Source organism: Dromiciops gliroides, chromosome 2 (genome assembly GCF_019393635.1).
Source record: "Dromiciops gliroides isolate mDroGli1 chromosome 2, mDroGli1.pri, whole genome shotgun sequence".
In the NCBI taxonomy this organism is placed as follows: domain Eukaryota; kingdom Metazoa; phylum Chordata; class Mammalia; order Microbiotheria; family Microbiotheriidae; genus Dromiciops; species Dromiciops gliroides.
In genome coordinates, this window is record NC_057862.1 from 384,715,919 (window position 1) to 384,736,331 (window position 20,413).

The 20,413-nt window shown below is 44.1% G+C and overlaps 1 protein-coding gene across 9 annotated transcripts in view; it reads left to right on the plus strand.

Moving 5' to 3' along the window:
* Positions 1-20,413, plus strand: part of LOC122740557 (DAB2 interacting protein) — a 336,399-nt gene that overhangs the window by 240,526 nt on the left and 75,460 nt on the right. Inside the window, exon 1 of one of the 9 annotated variants that reach the window (XM_043982905.1) lies at positions 4,041-4,147. The exons of 7 other annotated variants lie outside the window; for them this stretch is intronic. The gene's annotated coding sequence lies outside the window, so the exon portion shown is untranslated. Of the gene's footprint in view, positions 1-4,040; positions 4,148-16,957; positions 17,170-20,413 lie in introns of those variants that run through there. One more of the 9 variants, XM_043982904.1, reaches the window with a different exon arrangement.

A 20,413-nucleotide genomic window follows, 5' to 3' on the forward strand; every position in this document is an offset into this window, starting at 1 on the left:
CTCTATGGCCTGAGACCAATTCATATTTTTCTTGGAAGCTTTAGATATAGGGACCCTGATGTTGACATCTTCCTCCGAGGGTGCCCCTTGGTCTTCCTTGTTACTGAAGAAACTTTCTATGGTCCTCACCTTTCTCTGTCGGCTCATCTTGCCTTTCTTTTACTTGCCTTTTAGCTCCTTAAAGTGGGGCACAGTTTCCAGGCTTCAGTATCCCAACCTTAAGAAGTCCCAGGTGGTATGATTTAAGGAGAATCAGGTTCTTCACTTGCCCAGCCTGTTCCCTGGTCCTTAGATAACCCCAGACCAACTTGCTAATCAACCATCTTTGTGTGTTGTGGTTGTTAGCTGCTATGAGCCTGTGCCCCTTCCTTTTCTGGGCCACTGCCACTCGAGCCTACCTCCTGGTTCTCAGCAGGGGAGTAAAATCCAAGTTCTGCCTTAGCACCAGCATAGACCCCTGTAGTCTCTCCCCTGCCCAGGGCTCAGCCCACTCACCAGACTGTGAGCTTAGTTCCAGTCGACACTGGTGCTTCAGCTGATTCAGAGGCTCTGGGGATCTCCTTTTCTGGTGAGGCCTTCCTGGGACTGGATCTGTGTCAGGGTGACTGTGGGGTTGGGCTGTATTAGCACAGAGCTCCCTCCTTCTGACCTTCCAAGCCATTCTTGGTTACAACATGATTTCAGCACATTATTCTGTGAGTTTTGCTGCTCCAGGCATTTTCCTATGGCGTTATTTGGATGTTTTTTGGGCGATTGTGAGTTTAGGAGCTCACTGCCTTTCCTCTGCCATCTTGGCTCTGCCCTGGAAATCCCCTCCAGCTCATTTTTCAGATGAGGAAGTTGAGGCCAACAGGGTTAAGTGACTTACCCAGGGTCATACAGCCAGTAGATTTCTAAGGTTCTGATTTGAAGTAGGGTCCTTCTGTCTCTTGGGTCAGTATGTCCACCGAGGCACCTAGCTGTGCCAAGAGGTCTTATAGAACATATATTTAGAGCTTCTAGGATCCTTAGAAATGAATCCTTTTTCTTCATTGTACAGATAAAGCAACTGCGGTCAAGAGATTAATCCTCATACAGGTAGTAAAGAGAAGACGCTGAATCCAAGCCCAGGTCTTTTCACTCCAGAGGAGTCTTTTTCACTATACCACTACTTACTTCTTTTTCAATGTTGTAACTGTCCAATCTGTCTTAATTGAAAGCCCTTAGGATTTCTTCCAGATAGCCCAGCTCAGGGGAAGTCACTAATAAGGAAGGTACCTTTAAATCTTTTAAGAATACACTTAGGGGACAGCTAGGTGGCACAGTGGATAAAGCACTGACCCTGGATTCAGGAGTACCTGAGTTCAAATCCGGCCTCAGACACTTGACACTTACTAGCTGTGTGACCCTGGGCAAGTCACTTAACCCCCATTGCTCCGGGGAAAAAAAAAAAAAGAATACACTTGCTTGTGAGAAATTGTTGCTAACTCAGGATAACTCAGTTGCTCACACAAGGATACATATCAATTGGTGAATTCCCAGGTTTATGCCCCCAAGAGGTGAAATAGAGAAAGGTACTATATTTACAAAAATACACACAGTGGCACATTTTGTGGCTGCAGAAAACTAGAAACGAAGCTGGTATTTGTTGATTGGGGAATGGGTAAGTGAATTGTGGTTAAAATGTGGTAGGTTATTATTATTATTATTATTATTACACCATAAAAAGATAGATATGAAGAATTCAGAGAAGCATGAAAAGATTTATAGGAACAAAGTTGGGAAAACAATGTTCATAATGGCTACAACAATATATATGGAAAGAACACCTAACAAAATTGAATACTAATAACCAAACTATTGCATATTCTACCAGATTTGGTTGATATGTTGGTTAGTTGATATGTTGGTGGCTTTCCCCTTAGCAACAACTCTTCTCCCCCTCCCCCCCCTTTAATGTTTTGTTACAAGGGGTGGCTTGCTGGGAAGGAGTGGGAAGAAAGATGGCTTTGGAAAATAAAGGCAAAGTAAAAACGAAATATATCAACAAAAAATATTTTTTTAAAAGCCACCCCAGGAATTGGTAAAAATCAATATTTGGGAAATGGATCATCCATCTGTGAGCCTTCAAATTGGGATGAGAGAGTGAAGAGGCTCTGGAAGTGTTAGGGAATAAGACTCTAGACTGGGGAGTCAGAAGATCTGAGTTCTATATCCCTCCCTTAATAGCCATATGATAGACAAGTTATTTCACCTCTTGACCTCAGTTTCTTCACTTATAAAATAACTAAATAATCTTTGAAATTGCACTCAACTCTGATAGTCAGTATTCTAACACTCTTCATTCTATCATCCCTTCCAGCTCTAGGATAAAGTGTTATAACAGTTTTTCTGGATTCCCTACTAGACATTGGGGGGAGGGGGAGGATTAGAGGAGGTGGGTGGAAATAGCAGTATGCTATTAGCTGTTGCCCTAGATGCCTTGGGAGGCAGGAAGATTGTTAAGCTTCCATCTGCCAGAGATATTGGGAAGTGGGAGGAAGACTCCTTCAGGAATGGGCCTGCTTGGCCACACCAAATGTTTCTCACCCTCTCTCCCATTTGGAAGTTTTATTAAGATATTAGATAAACAGAGAGGAAAGCTGCAAAGGAAAACATTGACTCAGAAGGAAAGGGACCAGCAGGGTTCAGATCTAAGAGCTAGTTTGCTCCAGATGTGTGCAGATGTGCCAGTGCGACCTTTTAATTATAGATTTCTTTAAGGGGGGGGGGAGGTGTAGAATTTTTTAAGACTGCATTTCCAAACAGTCTTTGGACTTAAATAATATTGCTTCATGGAGTAGCCAAGGCAGGTCCCCTAGGTACATGTGACTCAGGTAATTTGGGTCAGGAGGAGGGCAGGTGCATGGACAACTGGGGGGGGGGGGTGACTCGTGGTCTAAATTGAATTACAAGCATCCAAAAGACTGAATGTCTGTATATCCACATCCCACAGCTGCAGCTGCCCCTAACATCCCACTCCTCCCTGGGCCTTCCTGGCAGTGGCAAGAAAAACCAGGAATGCACTGGTGTCAACAATACTAGGGGGTAGGGAGTGTGTGGGAGTGGAAAGAATCCTGCCCTGGGTTCCGAATCCAGATCTGCCATTGGCTCACTGCAGGACATTGGGCAAGTCAATCCATTCTCTTCCCCCTCACCCCCAGCCTCAATTTCATCTGTTAAATAAGAGTTGAGGAGAATCACGAGGTGTTCTTGACCCTTTTGTTTGTGCGTCCTGTCTCCCTTTATTAGCCTGTAGCTCCCTTCTCAAAAATGTTCTCAAATGCATACTTAGGGTTACAAAGGAATTCAATGACATTGAAATAAAGTTATAACAATATATTTTTTTAAAAGTTCACAGACCCTCGGTTAAGAACTCGGCGGTCACTAAACGGATGGTCTGCAGCTTCTGTGTTGTGTTCAGCCTTGTGGGTTCTAAGGTGTTGTAATGAAAATAGGGCGGTGGTTGAAAGATCCGTGTGGACCCAAAGAACTAGCTTCAGGTTTTTCCTCTCAGTGAAAAAAGAACCCGAATCCTTGCGGGATACCCCCATATCGGGGCAGTGGTGTGGAAAGCCCTTTGTAAACCTTACAGTACTATAGAAATGTAAATTGTTGCTATTGTTTAAGGCTTCCTTCCAGCTCTTGTGTTCTTTGTTACAAGTTTCTGTGACTCCTATCTGAACTTGAATTTGATTCTGAAGGCCTAGCTTTCTAGCGCTGGGGAGAAGCTAGAGGCTTTTGTTGGGGAGGGGGACCTTGGGCTTAAACTGGGAATTTGCCAGGAGGCAAATTCAAATCCAATTACTCCTTTGGGAGTAAACCCGGGTGTGGGCTCGCGTTCGGGTGGGTGGTAGTCTTCTTTAGGAACTGGGTCTGTTTGGGACTCCCAGTCCTGCCCCGCCCCCGTGCGCGCTCCTGCGGCTGAGGAGGCCGGCCCGGCCTCTGGGGCAGCCCGTCAGGAGCGCGCATAGCCCAGGTAGGGCCTGAGCTCCGGCAGCTGGCCCAACTCTGTTGCTGCACGGCTGCGGAGAGCGGAGCGCGTGGCGGGGGCCCGGGCGCTGGCCTCGGCATGGGCGCGTCGCTGGCTGGTCCGGCCTTTTCTCCGAGGCCTGGATCTGGAAGCCGGGTGAGTGGCCAGGGTTCGGGAATCGCTCACCATCTTCGCCCCCCAGCTCTCCGCTTCCCGGGGGTCTGGAAGGAGGGGCAGGGCGGGGCTGGGAGAGGAGACCGCCTGGGTTCATTGCGGCCCGGCTAGAGAAGATCACCCCTTGTTTCCGCTAAGTTTGGACCATCGCTCCGAGGAGTCCTCGGAGCCCCGCGGCGGGGAGATTGGATCAGATCAAGCCGGACTGCGGGAGTCTGGGCAGGGAGGCTAGGGGTCGGGCAGTTGTGGCTGTCCCCTTCTCAAGAACCGGTTTTCGTTTAGGAGGGAGGGCGGCTGCAACCGAAATAAGCCTGGGTCTGGGCAGTAGGCTGGAGGTTGCCGTGTCAGGGACTTCAGCTGCGCGTCCTGCCTCCAGCCCTTCCATCCCAGGGTGGGGAAGTGTGTTCCGTTTCATTCGTAACTGTTCCATTCTCTTGGACGTTTTATTCCTGTTCCTCTCGACCGCAGCCCATCCTCTTGCCTTTCATCTGGAGCGATGCCATTTCCCCAGACCCCAGAAATGCTCAATTCAGATCAACCCAGGGGGTATTTGCTTTTCTAGAACCCGAAGGTTTTCCCAGCCTCTGTGCCCCTGAAGGGAAGGAAGGCGGAAGTGGTGATTACTGATAGAAAACCAGTTCTGGAATGTCACTCTCTATTCCCACCCTTGTGGAGGCAAGTTAGGGGACCTGCCTGATGTTCCAGCTACAGCTTGGAGGGGAGGCGGCAGGGAAAACCCTTTAGGCCACACATTGGGGGCTGGGGGGAGATGGCTAAAGGCAGATGGAAGAGAGGGAAAGCAAGGCTGACTTGTTGGAGCAGTCTGATGATGGAACACTGTCAGGAGACGTCATTTCAAGGCTCTGCCATTGCTGGTTGTGTTGTCTTAAACTGGTCATTTAACCTCCCTGATCTTCAGTTTCCTAATCTGGCTAAGATTCCTTGACTGTGTTTTAAGGGCCTTTTCAGTCTTAGAATTCCACATACTAGGTAGAGTCTCTTTCAGTTTCAAAATTCTAGTGTTCCATGGTATCTTCTGAATGTAACATACTTTGATCCTAATATGAGGATCTTGGGCTACAAGATCTCTAAATCCCCACTCCCCCCCCCCCCCAAAAAAAAAAAAAGAACTGGGTGGCAAAGGAAGAGAAAAAAGCTAGCATCCCTTGTAGAGCTTCAGGAAGAAATATGAGGGTGGGAGAAGGAATTTATTTTCTACTATTTCTTTGTGATAGAGATAAATAACATTATTGAAACTACGCTGAAGGCTAGATCTGGCCAGAACTAACTCTTTGAGGCTCCCTCAAGCTAGAAATAGGGTTACAAGTTGGAAGGAATTTGGGCTCTCCGGAGTTTTGTGTGGTGGAAGGAAAGAGCACTTGACTTGGAATCTGGAAACCTGAGTTCCGATTCAAGTTATGCCACTAAGTTGTTTTAGGTAGGACCCTGACCAAATTTCTTTGCCCCTTCTGGACTTGGGTTTAAATTCTCCCTCAGACAATTTGTGTGATCTTGGACAAGTCACTTAAACTTTTAGTGCTTCAGTTTCCTCATCTGCAAATGGGGATAATAATAGCACCTACTTCACCGGGGGTTTTGTGAGGATCAATTGGGTTAACAGGTCATCATAGATAAAGTGCTTTGCATTTGTTAAAGCTATCATCGTTATCTGGAAAGTGAAGAGTTTGGATTTGGTGATCGCTAAAATTACTTCTGAGCTGAGAACAGAACATAAGCCTGCACCCAGTAAGTCACCCAGATGAATATCCCCGCCCCCCAGCCCCTGAACCCCTATAGAGGGAAGAGGGAGGTTATTTGTGATAGAGTCGGTCAGAAGTGCCAAAGGAGTGCTATGTCAGTTTGGAGGGGGTGGGGGTATGGAGGGGACAAATGACACTGTTTGTTTTTTAAGCCAGTCTGTTCCTCCTGATTTTTCTCTCCTTTCCCTCTTCAGATGTCCTGAATATGTTACCTGAAATGGGGGGCCTTTGTAATTGTCCACTGGTTTTCAATTGCGACTGAGGAATATTTTAATGTTCTCATGGTCATGTAGTGGAAGGGTTTTGTTTGGTTTATTTTTGTTTTTCAAATATGTAAACATTGCTCCAATGAAGTTTTTGTAGAAAGGAGAAAAATCCTCTCTGCCACCTGCTGGTTCTAAACCTAACCAAGGGTACGTAAACACACTTTCTAAAGCATATGGGAGAGTCTCTGAGTGTCAATGGGTAGTATAAGGGGGTAGAGGTGAGAGCAAGAGTATGCCATGACTTATAGATGGTTCTATTGACTTGGGTTATCTATTGAGGAGAGTGTCAAGGGTGGTTTAGTGGACTAAGGGTCAAAAAGGTCTGGGTCTGGTTCTGACAATATATTTCCATATGACCCTCTTAACTCTGGGCCACAATTTCTTTCTTCACAGTCAAGGGATTGAATGTTGATAGTTTCCTTCTGGTTTATAAATCTAGGATCCTATGATGACCCTATTTTCTAAGTTTCCTTCTAACTCTGAAACTCTATTGTAAGAGAGCTCCAGCTCTATAATTTGGTAATTTTCTATAATATTACTTTACATTTTTCACAATCATTTTCTTCACCTGCAAAATTGAGTTAACAACATCTTGCCCTGAAAATAGCAACAAAACTTTGTAAGTGAATGGATGAAAAAGAGTAAAATAAGCATTTACAGTTCAAGTTTATTTTTTTCTTTAATCAAAATGTTAAAATTACTGAGGTTTATGGTTTTATTTCTGATTTTTGTGCCTCATTTGTTTCACATTTATTGAACCTGTTTATAATGAAATTAATTTTGAAAATAATGACACCTGTCCTGACCAGCTAGCAGGATTATTATCAGGAGCTCACGAGATCGTGGAGAGAAACAACATGACATATGGGAAATAGTACTGAGCTAAGTGTTAGGAGACCTGTATTCTAACCCTGACTTTGGCACTTGACTCCCAGCATAACCTTGGATAAATCCCTTCCTCAGTCCAGACCTCAGTTTTCTGGTCACTTGAAAATTAAAAGGGCTAGATCACATGCTCTCTAAGTCCCTTTCAGCTCTAATATTCTGATCTGTGAACATCTTCCAGAGAGATTTGTGCTAGTAAAAGCTAGTAGAAGAGGGAGGAAGAAAGTGCGTGGGGCGGTATCACTTCTTGCCTGTACTTTAATTTGTTCCTATTACCACGAAGCTTCAAATGGTTCGTTTCCAAGGGTCTAAGTGGTAATTAATGTCCACAAGAGTAAATTGATTTGACAGCTGGTTGTAGCATCTTGTGCCCAAAGATTTTTCCCCCCCACTTAACTGAAACTAAATGTTGCTCTCTCCCAACCATATGACCGGCTATAGAACAAGGTAGCAGTGTTTGGTGGGTGAGGGAAGCTGCAAAGAGGTTAACATTAAATAGCTAGGGGTAGCCTTGGACTTGAGGGTGGAGTTCAGGAGTTCAGAAGTACTGGGTTCTTTCTTGTCTTGCACTGCCACTAATTACCTTGATTGGGAAGTGGCTTTGGCTAAGTGACTTCCCTTCCTTTGGCTTCAGTTTGTTCAACATCATTTTAAGTGATGGAATTGATCTGTATTATCTTAGGGCCGAGTTTTGTATCATTGGTGTCTTGTTCCTTCCAGCTCTAATGTTCTGTATGCTGTATTCTAGCATCTTGTGTTCCCAGATTCCTTCAGTTCTGACATTCTATCATTTTTAAACCTTGTCTTATCGATCCTTGTAGCTCCCTCCTTTCCAGATAGCCCATAATAAGTGCTTGCTATATTTTAAAATGAATACATTTTCTTTTTGGTTATCATTATGCTTAGCCTGCACAGAATCCCATACTTGAAGCCTCTTTCTTTGTATTCTTTTTGACTTTCCCAGATGCCAAGTCTCAGTGACAGATTTAATAATCTGAGCCTGTCTCTTGTGTTTAGTATTGCAGGAGTGAAAGTTTACTCCTAAAATGTTATCGATTGAGATACTAATAAAAGTTCAAGAGGGAGGGGATGGGTTGGAGCCTGGGTTTTTTTTCCCCCCCTCTGGGACTGAGAACATCAAAGTCCTATACTTGATTTGGTTTTGCTTCTTTCTTCCTGATGCGGGTAGATTTTTCTGGTTATATAAGTGCCACTCCCTTCAGGAAAGCCTTACACTTACAAGTATGTGCCACCTAGATCAACATTTGATTCAGTTGTCAGTGTGGCACACTGGAAAGATGACCAGATTTGGAGTTAAGATTAACCAAGTGATGAGAATTTATCAAGTTTTTACTGCATGCCAGCCACTGTACCCAGTGCTGAGGTTATAAAGACAAAAATCAGTCCTTGCAGTTTGTGTGGAAAGCATCACATACACTTAGAGGTAAATACAAAATATAGACAAAGTAAATACAAAGTAATTTGAGAGGGGATGGGACAGCAATTGACCCTTTGATTTTGAGTAAGGCATTTCCCTCTCTGGGCCTTAATTTCTCTATCTATAAAGTTAGGAGGTGGGGCTGGATAATCTCAAAAGTCCCTTGCAACTATAAATAGATTATCTTAATTTTGACTATTAAGATCTCAGCATCTTTCAAAGGATACAGGATGGGTGCTTATTTTGGGGGTTTGGAGGCCAATAAGAAAGGTTTCCCTTGGCCACAGTATTCTTTCCCTCCATTTTTCCATTCTCAGGTTGTTGTGGTCCCATCCATGCTGTCCCTGGGCAGACTCTTGAGCAGGACAGGCCCTGGGCCCCAAGGGGGCTAGCCCTGGTGGAAGAAAAGAGGAATTAGTGCTTGCTAAATTTCTTGCCTGGGCTTGTTGTGCCTGATGGGAGGAGCAGGGAGACCAGGCCTGGCTTTTCTCTCTGATTTCTCAGTCTGTCCATTTCCCTCTCCTTCCCTCTTTGACTGCTTCTTCTCTTCACTGAATGTTTCTGTCTATAGCTGACTGTCTCAGATGTTTTTTTCCCTTGGTGTTTCTGGCTGCCAGCTTTCGTCTTTTCCTGTCTCTTCTCTGTCTCTGTATGCTGCTTCATCTCTCAGTATTTTCTCCTTTCTCTATTCCTGTGACTCTATGTGACTGACTCTAACACCCATAAAAATTAGCTTCCCGGAGAGCTGAGTTTACCCAGAGGATCACAGCCTAATCTTTCCTTAAAGACTAGAGAAAGAACTAGATTGTATTTGTTTCCAAAGACTTTCCCACCCACTCCACCCCAAAGTGCCCCCAGGACCACTCTCTTTCCAAAAGACTGGGACTGTCAAGATATCTTGGCCCCGCCCCCCCCCCACTTCAACCCCTCCATACTGCTCACCTCAGTACTCTTTATCTTCTAAATTTCTCTGAATTTCTGAGGTTAGTATTGGGTTCTGTCAGAGACAGAGGGTTAGAGATCCTTGGGGGAAAGGTTGCTCATGCCTAGAGGAATTAAGAAAGACAAATAAGAGACCACAGAAGTTGTCTAGTAATCTCTGCCTCTCTGTCTCTGTCTCTCTGTCTCTGTCTCTCTGTCTCTGTCTCGCTCTCGCTCACTCACACACACACCACCCCCCCCACCAGTGGAGGGGAGCAAGATGATTTCAAATCTCAGAGTTACAGACCTCAGAGTCACATACTTGAACCAATGTTCCCATTAATAACATGCTTAAAAGGTGTTCAGCCACTAAATGGCACTAGACTTGGAGCCAAGACCTTCAAACTCACTTTAGACACTTTAATAACTATGTGACCCTGGACAAGTCACTTAACCTTTTTGTGCCTCAGCTTCCTCATCTGGAAAATTAGGAAATTTGACACGATGGTTTCTTTAGTCCTTTCTAGCTCTAAATTTATAATCATGTGAAGATGTTCAATAACAGAAAAATAATTTCTTCCTGTGGCAATGCTTTTCCTTTTCAGACGGCTCTGATTGCAAGTTATATTGAATTTTGGCGTGCCTTTTTGCAGGCTCTATCCATTATTCTCTCTCTTTGGGGGGGGGCACCTTCTCAACTTTTGTTCACATTTTCACATAAATCCTCCATAGAGGAAAATCACTTTAAGATGCTGAAAGTCTTCTTCTGGTTCTTTTTTTTTTTTCAAGGCAGTGAGGGTTAAGTGACTTGCCCAGGGTCACACAGCTAATAAGTATCAAGTGTCTGAGGCCGGATTTGAACTCAGGTCCTCCTGACTTCAGGGCCGGTGCTTTATCCACTGCACCACCTAGCTGCCCCTATCCATTATTCTCAAGCAGAATAAGTCTAATCCTCGTTCTTCATATTTGACATACATGAAAACATTATCATGTCCCCTCCCAGTGCTACTGTCGCGCCCCCCCCCCCCCTTAACCCTAAGTCTTCTCTATATATCCCTCTTCTTTCTGCTGATCCTCATATCTCCAGTCGCCCACCTCTTGGAACACTTAAATTTGTTTATGTTTTTCTTAAAATGTGAAACCTAGAACTGAATATGGTTTTCTAAATGTGGTCTGACCAGGACAGAACACACCTTCTGCGTTCTGAACACTAACTCTCTCTTAATGCAGCTTAAGAGCAGAATAACATTGTGGCTGCCAAGTCACTTGCCCAAGATAAAACATATAATAATTGGCAAAACTAGGACTCTAACCTAGGTCCTTGGACTCAAAATTGAATGCTTGGCTTATTTCTACTGCAATAGACAGTGCTTATTGGGTTGAGCTCTGGTTATTTCTGACAGAGGCTTGAGCATGGGTCCCAGGAAGGGCAAAGACTGTCTCTAGGGCTGAGAGCTCCTGTCAAAATTCAGCACTAGAAGTTGTCTTTCCCTCCAGGCTCCCCTTTTAGTGCACCCCTATCCAAGCATTAAGAGTTCAAATGTCACCTAGAAACTCACTGGTCGACCAGTATCCAGTGTCTTAAGACAAAACTACCCCTTGACTTAGATTGAGACAGCACAGGACAACTCTTGTATCCTCAAGCCTTCACTGAATGATGGGCACTCTATATGCTTAAAGTCCATGGAGTTTTGTTTGCTTACTACAAAGGGATATGGGCCACTGGCCTGGTGAGGCCTAGCCCACAGCCTTATCTAACTCATCAGGGCCTTCTGCTAGGAAAGGAAGGAGCTAGCCTAGCTCAGGGCCAGGGAAGTAGGTAGGGTTGTTTTCACTTGGAGGAAGGTGGGGTTCAGAAACAGGCGTGATAAGAGGTGGGCTCACAGAGAGCTAGAATTGAAGGTGGGGAGCAAAGGGATGGTGACAGTGAGAGCCTCAATTGAAAAATTCAGATCATCAAAATCCAAAATATCAGGAATTGAGGGTAGTTTACAACATAGACTGTTAGGATTGGAAGATCTCTTAGAAAGTCTTTAGTTTTATGTCTCCTCTCCCTCACTTTTTTAAACAGATGAGGAAACTGAGGCTCAAGGAAAATGTTTTTGCTCAAGGTCATCCAAGTTAGTGGTGGTCAAATACTAGAACCCAAGGCTGCACGATTGTCCAATCTCCTTCATAGGATCATTGATTTAGGGCTGGAAAAGATATTGGCCATCTAGTCAGGTGGGAAGAAAGTGAGGGTGTTGGCTCAGTGTCAGGAAGAGTTGGACATGACTGAAAAAAATGACTGAATAGTCAGGTGGGAGGAGGGTGTTGAGGGAGAGCAAAAAAAAAAAAGATTTTTGAACTTGGGTGACTAAGAGGATGATGGAACCATGGGAAATTGGAATATTGCAAGGAGGGGTAAAGTTCAGCTTGGAACATGAGGAATTAGAAGTGCTAGTAGGCCATCCAGATGGACACATTCAGCAGACGGTAGGAGTTGGTAGCCTGAAGTTTGGGGAGGGGGGGTAATATTCTAGTTCAGATATATAGCCATCAGAGTCATCTGTATACAGGTTATTGTATAACTCTAGGGAGCAAGTGGTATCTCCTAAGGAGAGAGTATAAAAAGAGAAGAGGGCTGATGTCACAGTTTTATGTAGGAAGTGAAAGGAGAAAGGATGAGCCATCAAAGGAATCCCAAAAGGAATACTCAGGAAAGAGGAGAACCAGGAGGGAGCAGTGTCACAGAGGCCAAATGATGAGAGAATACTAAGGGGATTGGGGTGGGAATAGGGGAAATGTTAAGCGCATTCAAAGCTATAGAAAGGAGGGCAGCTAGGTGGCACAGTGGATAAAGCACCAGCCCTGGATTCAGGAGGACCTGAGTTTAAATCAGGCCTCAGACACTTGGCACTTACTAGCTGTGTGACCCTGGGCAAGTCACTTAACCCTCATTGACCCCCACACACAAAAAAGCTTATATAGAGGGTCAAGGAGAGTGAAAACAAGTAAAGGCCATCACATTTTGCAACTAATAGGTCACTGGCAACCTTTGAGAGAGCAGTTTCAGGTTAGTGATGGGGTCAGAGACCATACTGCGAAGGTTTGAAGAGAGATTTGGTGGCATGTGCACGTTGGAAGAATTTGCGGCCCATGAAGAAATTAAGACAGCAAATGAAGTAGAGTACTCTCAAAACCAGACACTCCCCTTTATTATAGCCATGCAATCCCCCTCTCCAATAATTTTAAGACTGATCCTTCCTCCAATTGGAGCATTTCTTTGTTCATCTCAGATGGGAGAGCCTGTTGCTTCCTCTCCACTCAGCTCACCCAGACACGGCCCTTCCTGTCCAGGTTGTAAACACAATATACAAAGAAACAGGCTACAATGGGCCTCCAGCCTTTACCAGGTTGGTAGCTTGCAGAGAGGCCAGGATAGGTGGAAGCCCCCCCCCCCCCCCAAATCCTGGCACATGCAGGTAAGGGAACATCTGAGAACAACAATGGGGTGAGAGAGGAGAGGGACTTGGTAAGCTACAGTGTCATGATGGCAGGGATGCTGGTTCTCAGGATCAAGGGAGCTCTACTCTTGTGTGATGGTGAAAAAGTCATTTCTCTCTGGGCCCTAGTTTCATTCTCTTTAAAAATGTAGAGGTTGGACTAGGTGGTAGGTGGTCTTTAAGTTCCTCTCCCTTCCAGCTATGATACTCTAGGATTCTAATAGTTGTAGGAGTTAAAAGAAATGGCACAAGGGGGCAGCTAGGTGGCACAGTGGATAGAGCACCGGCCCTGGATTCAGGAGAACCTGATTTCAAATCCAGCCTCAGACACTTACATTTACTAGTTGTGTGACCCTGGGCAAGTCACTCAACCCCAATTGCCTCACCCAAAAAAACCCCACAAACAAAAAAAAATAAAAGAAATGGTACTTCCAGCCCTCTCTTGACAGGTATTTGTATTTAAGACTTCCTTCCAGGATACTTAAATATGGCAAATGCCTTGGGCCCTGAGCTTCTAGTATCTGGAGAGAAAAGGAAAGGAAAAAAGGAGCTTCTGGAATCTGAAGAGAAAAAGAGAAAAGCACCATTTCATTCCCCATAACAAAAAATTTCCATGGCTCCCTATTGTCTCTATTGCCTTTTGGATTAAATAAAAACTCAGCATAGCAGTGAAGGTTCTTCATTCTGCCCTCATTATTTGACATCAGTTCCTTTCATATATCCTATGTTCTATCCAGGGCTGCTTCCTTTTTTTTTTTTTTTAGTCCAGGGCTTCTTAAACTTTTTCCACATGCCATCTCTTTTCGTCTAAGAAATTTTTACACAATTCTGAGTATATAGGTATATAAAATAGGTATACTTTTACTGTTGCCAAATTTTTCACAAACCCAAAATTCAGTTGCACAACCCCATGTGGGGTCCTGACCCATAGTTTAAGAAACTAGGCTCTAGTCACTTAACCCCCATTGCCCCGCAAAAAAAAAAAAAAAAAGAAACTAGGCTCTAGCCTAAGTGAGAGACTGGCCAGAGCAAGTGCCGATTAGATGGGGTCCTACACCAGAAAAGAGCATTCATTCTGAGATACTCATTCTTCCCCTGGTGTGGGAGGTACTTTTCAGCTGTCTCCAGACTAGCTCATTCCCCGAGGCTGCTAAACCCAGGGCACAATGGCCTTTCTTCCTTTCCCCAATCACTATCCCTCTTAGATGGGGTAGACTCAGCATATCCTTAACCCTGGGGACTCTTACCATATGGGCTAAGTGGGATCAGCTGGGAGATGGGAAGTTCAGCAGCAAAGCACACACTGGTTTATCCCATCTCAGTCCTTATCTTCCTCTGACTTCTGTTTCTGCTTCTTAAAACCCCCTACTGTGTGTTGGGCCCTGTGCTTAGTTTGGGGGATACAAAGACAAAAATAAAAAGTTCCTGCCTTCAAGGACCTTGTATTCTGTAGGGTGAAAACAACAAATGCATGAGAACATGAAGATAAAATATATACAAAGAATATAAAAAGCAACTAAAGGGAGCTTTACACATGAGCTGAGTTTTGAGGGCAACTAGAGAGTCCTCTGGACCCACCTGTGTGGTGATAAAATGTAAAGATCTCTAGATTAAGTTAGAGTCCAAGGACCTGGGTTCTAATTCCTGACACTGCCTTTTGTGTGACTATAATTATGTCACTTCAGTCTCTGGACTTCAGTGAACTACCTATAAATTCTATTTATTAGGCATGTTTAATTGATATACAACATATGTACAGTGCTTTGTAGAATTTGAAGTGCTATATAAATGCTAGCTTTTTATCATCATATCAATGAGTTCAATTCAAGTGCAGTTGAATTATGAGTTAGTGACAATAGGCAAAACCCTACACATAGACTTCCACAGTAAGTGAGTAGGTGACAGGACAGGGAAATTGATTCAATCATTTGTTTACCTGACAATGTTTGGACTTGTAGATTGAACTTTCAAAGGGTTAATTCTCACTTTGAAAGCTGCTAAACCTTTTAATTAGGGTATGCTACAACCAGGGGATGGTTGAACCCGTGAGACTGTCCTTACTCTTAATTTAAATATACTTATACTCCTCTTAACTACTGGGGTTGTGTAGTGGAAGAATAGCTACATTTTGATGTTAAGAGATCTAGGTTCAAATCTAGCTTTTGAAACTGTGTAATAGCTGTGTAACCTCGTGTGCATGTCTGCCTATCTTCCCATGGCTCACTTTTCTCAACAGTAACAGCTATAGAGTAAGCTGTGCTACCTACCCCACAAGGTTGGTTTTTAGGTAAGTGTTTGTAAACCTTAAAGTGTTAGAGAAATGAGAACTATTGGTAGTGGTGGTGATGATAATAGTAGTAGTAATAATAGTTGGGTATTATTAGTATTTCTCATGGCCTTCTGACACCATTGATAAATGCAAAACAAGACTAGAACATTTTCAAAAACTTTTGGAAACAGAAAATTCAACTGAATATTTATCCAGTTTGAAGTTGATTGCCACCCTGAACCGATGTTGTCACCAGCTTTGCATTGTCAGCTAGACCAGAAAGTCTTAACACTGGTCTTTAGTTTTTGCAAAATTTATGAGGTTCTGGCCTAGCTCCTCTGAACACTAGAGAACTTTTCTCTGATAACTCAGATTAACTACCTATGTAGCCCCAGTCGTCACTGTGCCCAGAGAAAAACCATGGTCATTTTCACTTTTGGGGGATAGACATTTTAAGCAGCAATCCATCTGGCACTCAGACTCGGCCAACCTGTGGGGCTTTGGGGCCAGTGTGGGCCATGAGGAAGCAGCTAGGGTGCAGGGCAGAAGGGAAGGTATGGTGTGATTCCATAGACACCTTCATTCCCTTTTCCTTTGCCCTCTTCTCCCTAATCTGTCTCCTCCTCTTAGTTCTTGGAATCACAGAATTTGAGAGTTGGAAGGGACCTCATTGGCCACCTAGATATCCCTTACACAAAAGGGATCTCTACTCCAACATACCCAGTGAGTGATCATTCAGACTCTAGTGGAAGACTTCCAAGACAGTACTTACCATTTTTGGACAGCTTTAGTTGTTTGGAAGTTCTTCCTGGTATCAGTGATGCCTCTTTTTGATTGCCATCAGATTCTCTTAGCTAGCACATGTCCTTCCTAAGTCTCTTTTCCCCTCTTCTCCCTACCTTTACTATTTTCTTTTGTATGTTGTCTTTTCCCATTAGATTGAAAGCTCCTTGAAGCCAGGGACTATCTTTTTTTGTTGTTGTTTGTCTGGTTGGTTTTTTGAGGCTTAGCACAGTGTCTAGCCCACAGTAGATAATAAATATTTATTGACTATTATTGACTATAAACAACATGATTGCTTCAAATAATCCCTATATGAAGTGGATTTGTGGCTTGTTTGCCCTTCCTTGCATGTTTTTCTCTTTCTGGTGCTCCTTTCTTTTCCTAATCCTTACTTCCCCATCTCTTCCTCCCTTCTTGTCCCAGCTTTCTCATCTTCCTTCTTCTAGTCCCTCTTCCTCCACCTTCCTTTTACCTCTAGAATCCTTCTGCCATTCTTCCTCTCATCATACACAAATACCACCAACCCTTCTTCCTTCCCCCTCTCCTCCCTCCCCCCTCCCCCAATGGAAAAAGTGTGAGTGAGTATGTCTGCCTCCAATGGGAGAGGTTTGGTTTATCCCAAGGTAAACCCAGCTGAATGTCTCTAGCATATAAATTGAAGCTAACTATTTTGCCATCCTTCTCAGATACTCAGCACCAATTCAAACCCTAACATTTCATTTTTGGACTTTCAGAACCCATGAAAATTGTTTTTTAATTTTCTTTAAAAACTTGTTGTGAAGAACATAGGCTCCAGTTTCTACTGTGATGGTTTTCATATTTCCTATTTTCTCCCAATCTTTTGCTTAGAAAAAGGTCTCTGTACCTTTAAATCCCCAGCAGCCCAGAATGGGACACTGTCCCTTTAAAAGCACATTACATAGAGTTAGAATATAGCCTTTGTTTAACTAGCGATGATTGTTCCCAGTGGACAGGGCTGGAATGGTTTGCTGAGAACCAGAGGGAGAGAAGGCTTAGTAAGGGCCAGCGGGCAGCTCCTAGCCGGCCTGTGGCAGCTCGCACCATACGGAGAGGCAGCAGATCGGGGGCCTGGGAATGACTCCCCTCCTTTCCCTCCTTGGGTAGCTCATGGTTTTGCCTGGGTTTCTTCAGCTCCTGGGGCTGGCCGGAGGAAGCCGGAGTGTAGCGATGGTGATGGTGAGTAGCAAAGGCTGTCTGGCCAGGGACGGGGTTAATGTGTGTGTTTAGGTTAGGGGGATAAGGGGACTGTCAGTTTATTTGCCGACCCCTTATCTTGTGGAGCACCACCCTCAGGCTGGACCCTGTCCTCCTTTGGCACCTGAAATGCATCATCTGCACTGATTTTGTTAACAGAATCCAGGGGCTGGGCACAGCCAGATAGAGAAACAGGAATGCAGTCCCTGACTCCAGGGTCTCCAGGAGTTGGCATTTATGGTGAAAGACAACTTGACCATTGCCCCAGGGCAGAACTATTCCACCTGTGCCTCCATAGCCTTTGAAAAGAGAATCATAGCCTGTCAAAGCTAGAAATCACCCTGAGAACATAGAATGTTAGAACCATCTACTAAGACTATCTGAGCTGGAAAAGATCATGTAGTACAACTTTCTTGTTTTGTAGATGGGGAAACTGAGCCACAGAGAGAGCCAGTGACTTGCCCAAAGTCACATCATTAGTGGCAGGGTTGTCACTGTAAAATCAGTCCTACCTCTGGCTCCTCCCCATTCCCTTTATAAAGAAAGGTTTGGAATTCTTGATTTTCCCAGCCCTGACTTAAGTGCTGAAGGCCAGGAGGTCTACCCTTATTTGAAGGCTAGGCCTGAACATTGTATTTCCTAGACCTTTGTAGTAAAGGAGAAATAATAGTAGCCGTGACCTGACCTAGGCCAAAATATGGAAATCATTAGAAATAGGCTAACTGAAAGGGGTGGGGGTGTGTGGAATTTTTTTAAGAGAGAAAAACACTACCAGAATGTGTGAGGGGAGACGTATTCTAAGGGACTGGAGGATCTCTAAAGACTCTTCCAGCTCTAAGTGTCTGGTTCTGAAAGGCTTGGCTGCCTCATTATTCGCTGAGTAAAAATCCAGTGCCTTGTTAAATGCTTGGTTTTTGTGTTTTTCTAGGGGAAAAAGTCATAGAATGTCAGCTAGAAAGGCCATTAGAACATAGGTTGTCAGCACTGGAAGGGGCCTTAGGAGGTGGAATTTTGAAACTAAGTTCATAGAATGCTACAACTTGGAATGTTAAGAGTTGGAAAAGACTTTAGTGACTTTGTCCACCCCTTACTCACATTTGAGAGAGTCAGGGAGGTGTGACTTACCTGAAATCCCACAGTGAATTAGTTTTTGAACCCAGGTCTCTTGACTTAGGCCAGGCCTCCTCCTTCTACTGCACAGGCTGACATTTGTCTCTAGCCAAGGCCACAAGACAGAGCTGCCCCCAAGGCACAAAGAAGGCAGATTTCCAGCTAGACATTGACTAATTATCCCTCCTCCCTCCTTTCTCCCCAACATCTTCCTCAGGCTTCACCCCCCCCTCCCCAATCTCAATCCCTACCCCACCTCTTTCTTGTCTGCCCCCAGAACCTCCTGGCTGGAAGAGGTTGAGGAAGTGATGTGGACAGATGCTGGCAGGCTGGGGGCTCTGGGAAGGCGGTTTCTCCGGCTCTGGGAGCCTCAGCTTAAGTATTTGAAACAACTGTCAAAAACTAGGTCACTGTGATATTGTTGAATCTTTGTTAGAGGAAATAGCCTATCCCTGAGATCGAGGGTGAGCCAGGAGGTGCTTGCTTGGTCTGTCCCAGCTGTGTGTTGATGCAGATGTTTGCAAGGTCTTCTAACTTTTCCCTCTTCTAAACCATGCTCCCAATTAAGGAATACCTGGGAGCTGCTTGAAAGGGAGACCTCACAGTGTCCTGGAAAAAAGCTAGCTCCAGCATTTAATTACTACATAACCAATAGCTTCCAGGGTAACTGGAAAATCAACATTACTTTAATAATAATAATAACAATAATGAGCAATTTCCATTTTTGTAGTGCTGTATACCAAATAAATTTACATTGATTATCTCATTTGATTTTCGAGGGCTCAAATCTTGGCCTGGCTAAGTTTCTATGAAATAAATGAGTTGGACAAGAGTATCTCTAAAGGTCTCTTCTGTTCTAAATCCATTATGTAACTGATGCATTTCCATTTTACATGTGAGGAAATTAAGGTCCAGGAAAATGACAAGACTTGCCCACTATCACTCAGCTACTAAGTGGCAGAGCTAGGATTTGACCCCAGTTCTCATCTGATTCTCAGTCCAGGGCTCCGTCCATCACCTTAGACTTAGGTTTGTTTCCCAGCTGGGTCCCCAAATTCAGGGATTCTGACCCTAAATCCAGTATTCCTTAAAATGCAAAGGTGAACTTAGAAGTCATCTATTTAAACCCTTTTTTGAGCAGTGATCCCCTTTGTAACATCCTTGACATGTGATTCAGCTTTAGTTTGAAGACTTCTAATGATAGGAAGCCACTTGGATAGTTAGAGTTGTTGCAAAGTCATCTTTTAATTTCCATGATGCCACTCTCCATTATTGGACCACCACCTCAATCTCATAGTAGAAGCTGGATGGATACAGGCCACATTGGAGGACAGTTCCTTTAGCCTTCCTTCTTGAAGCTTGGGAGAAACAATTGAAGAAACTCCTTGTCAGGAGTGTAAAAGGTCACCCGGCTGAGGAGCCAATCCCATCTTTCAAACAGAGGGCTCCACCAGGCCTTGTCTCTTCCCCACCTTTAAGAACTAGGTTTTGGGTTTTTTTTGCGGAGCAATGAGGTTAAGAACTAGGTCTTAAAGAGAATAGAAAACAGCAAAAAGGAGTAGAAACTGGGAGCAGCTAGGTGGCACAGTGGATAAAGCAGTGGCCCTGGATTCAGGAGGACCTGAGTTCAAATCTGACCTCAGACACTTGACACTAGCTGTGTGACCCTGGGCAAGTCACTTAACCCCCATTGCCTCACCAAAAAAAAAAAAAAGTAGAAACCAGCCATTGAGACCACATTATACCAGCTTCTCCTGATTGTTGGATAAATGATCTGGTTTCTCTTAAGTTTCTCTCTCTCTCTCTCTCTCTCTCTCTCTCTCTCTCTCTCTCTCTCTCTCTCTCTCTCTCTTTTTGAAAGTTTCTCTCTTTTACCAGTTTCCCCATGAATAGTATTTTCCTTTCCCTCCCCCAATGGATGCTTGTCTGCTACATATGGATCATTAGCTAATTGCAATTTTAAAAAGGGAGGTCAGGTCCCCTAAGATTTGGAATCATGTAGGGAAAGATATATCCCCAAGAACCCAATAAATATCCTTTCACTTTCTCTTATAGCATTTCTCTTATAGCTTATAATATGGCAGTGCCAGGGAGAGTCACAGCTTTCTCCATTTAT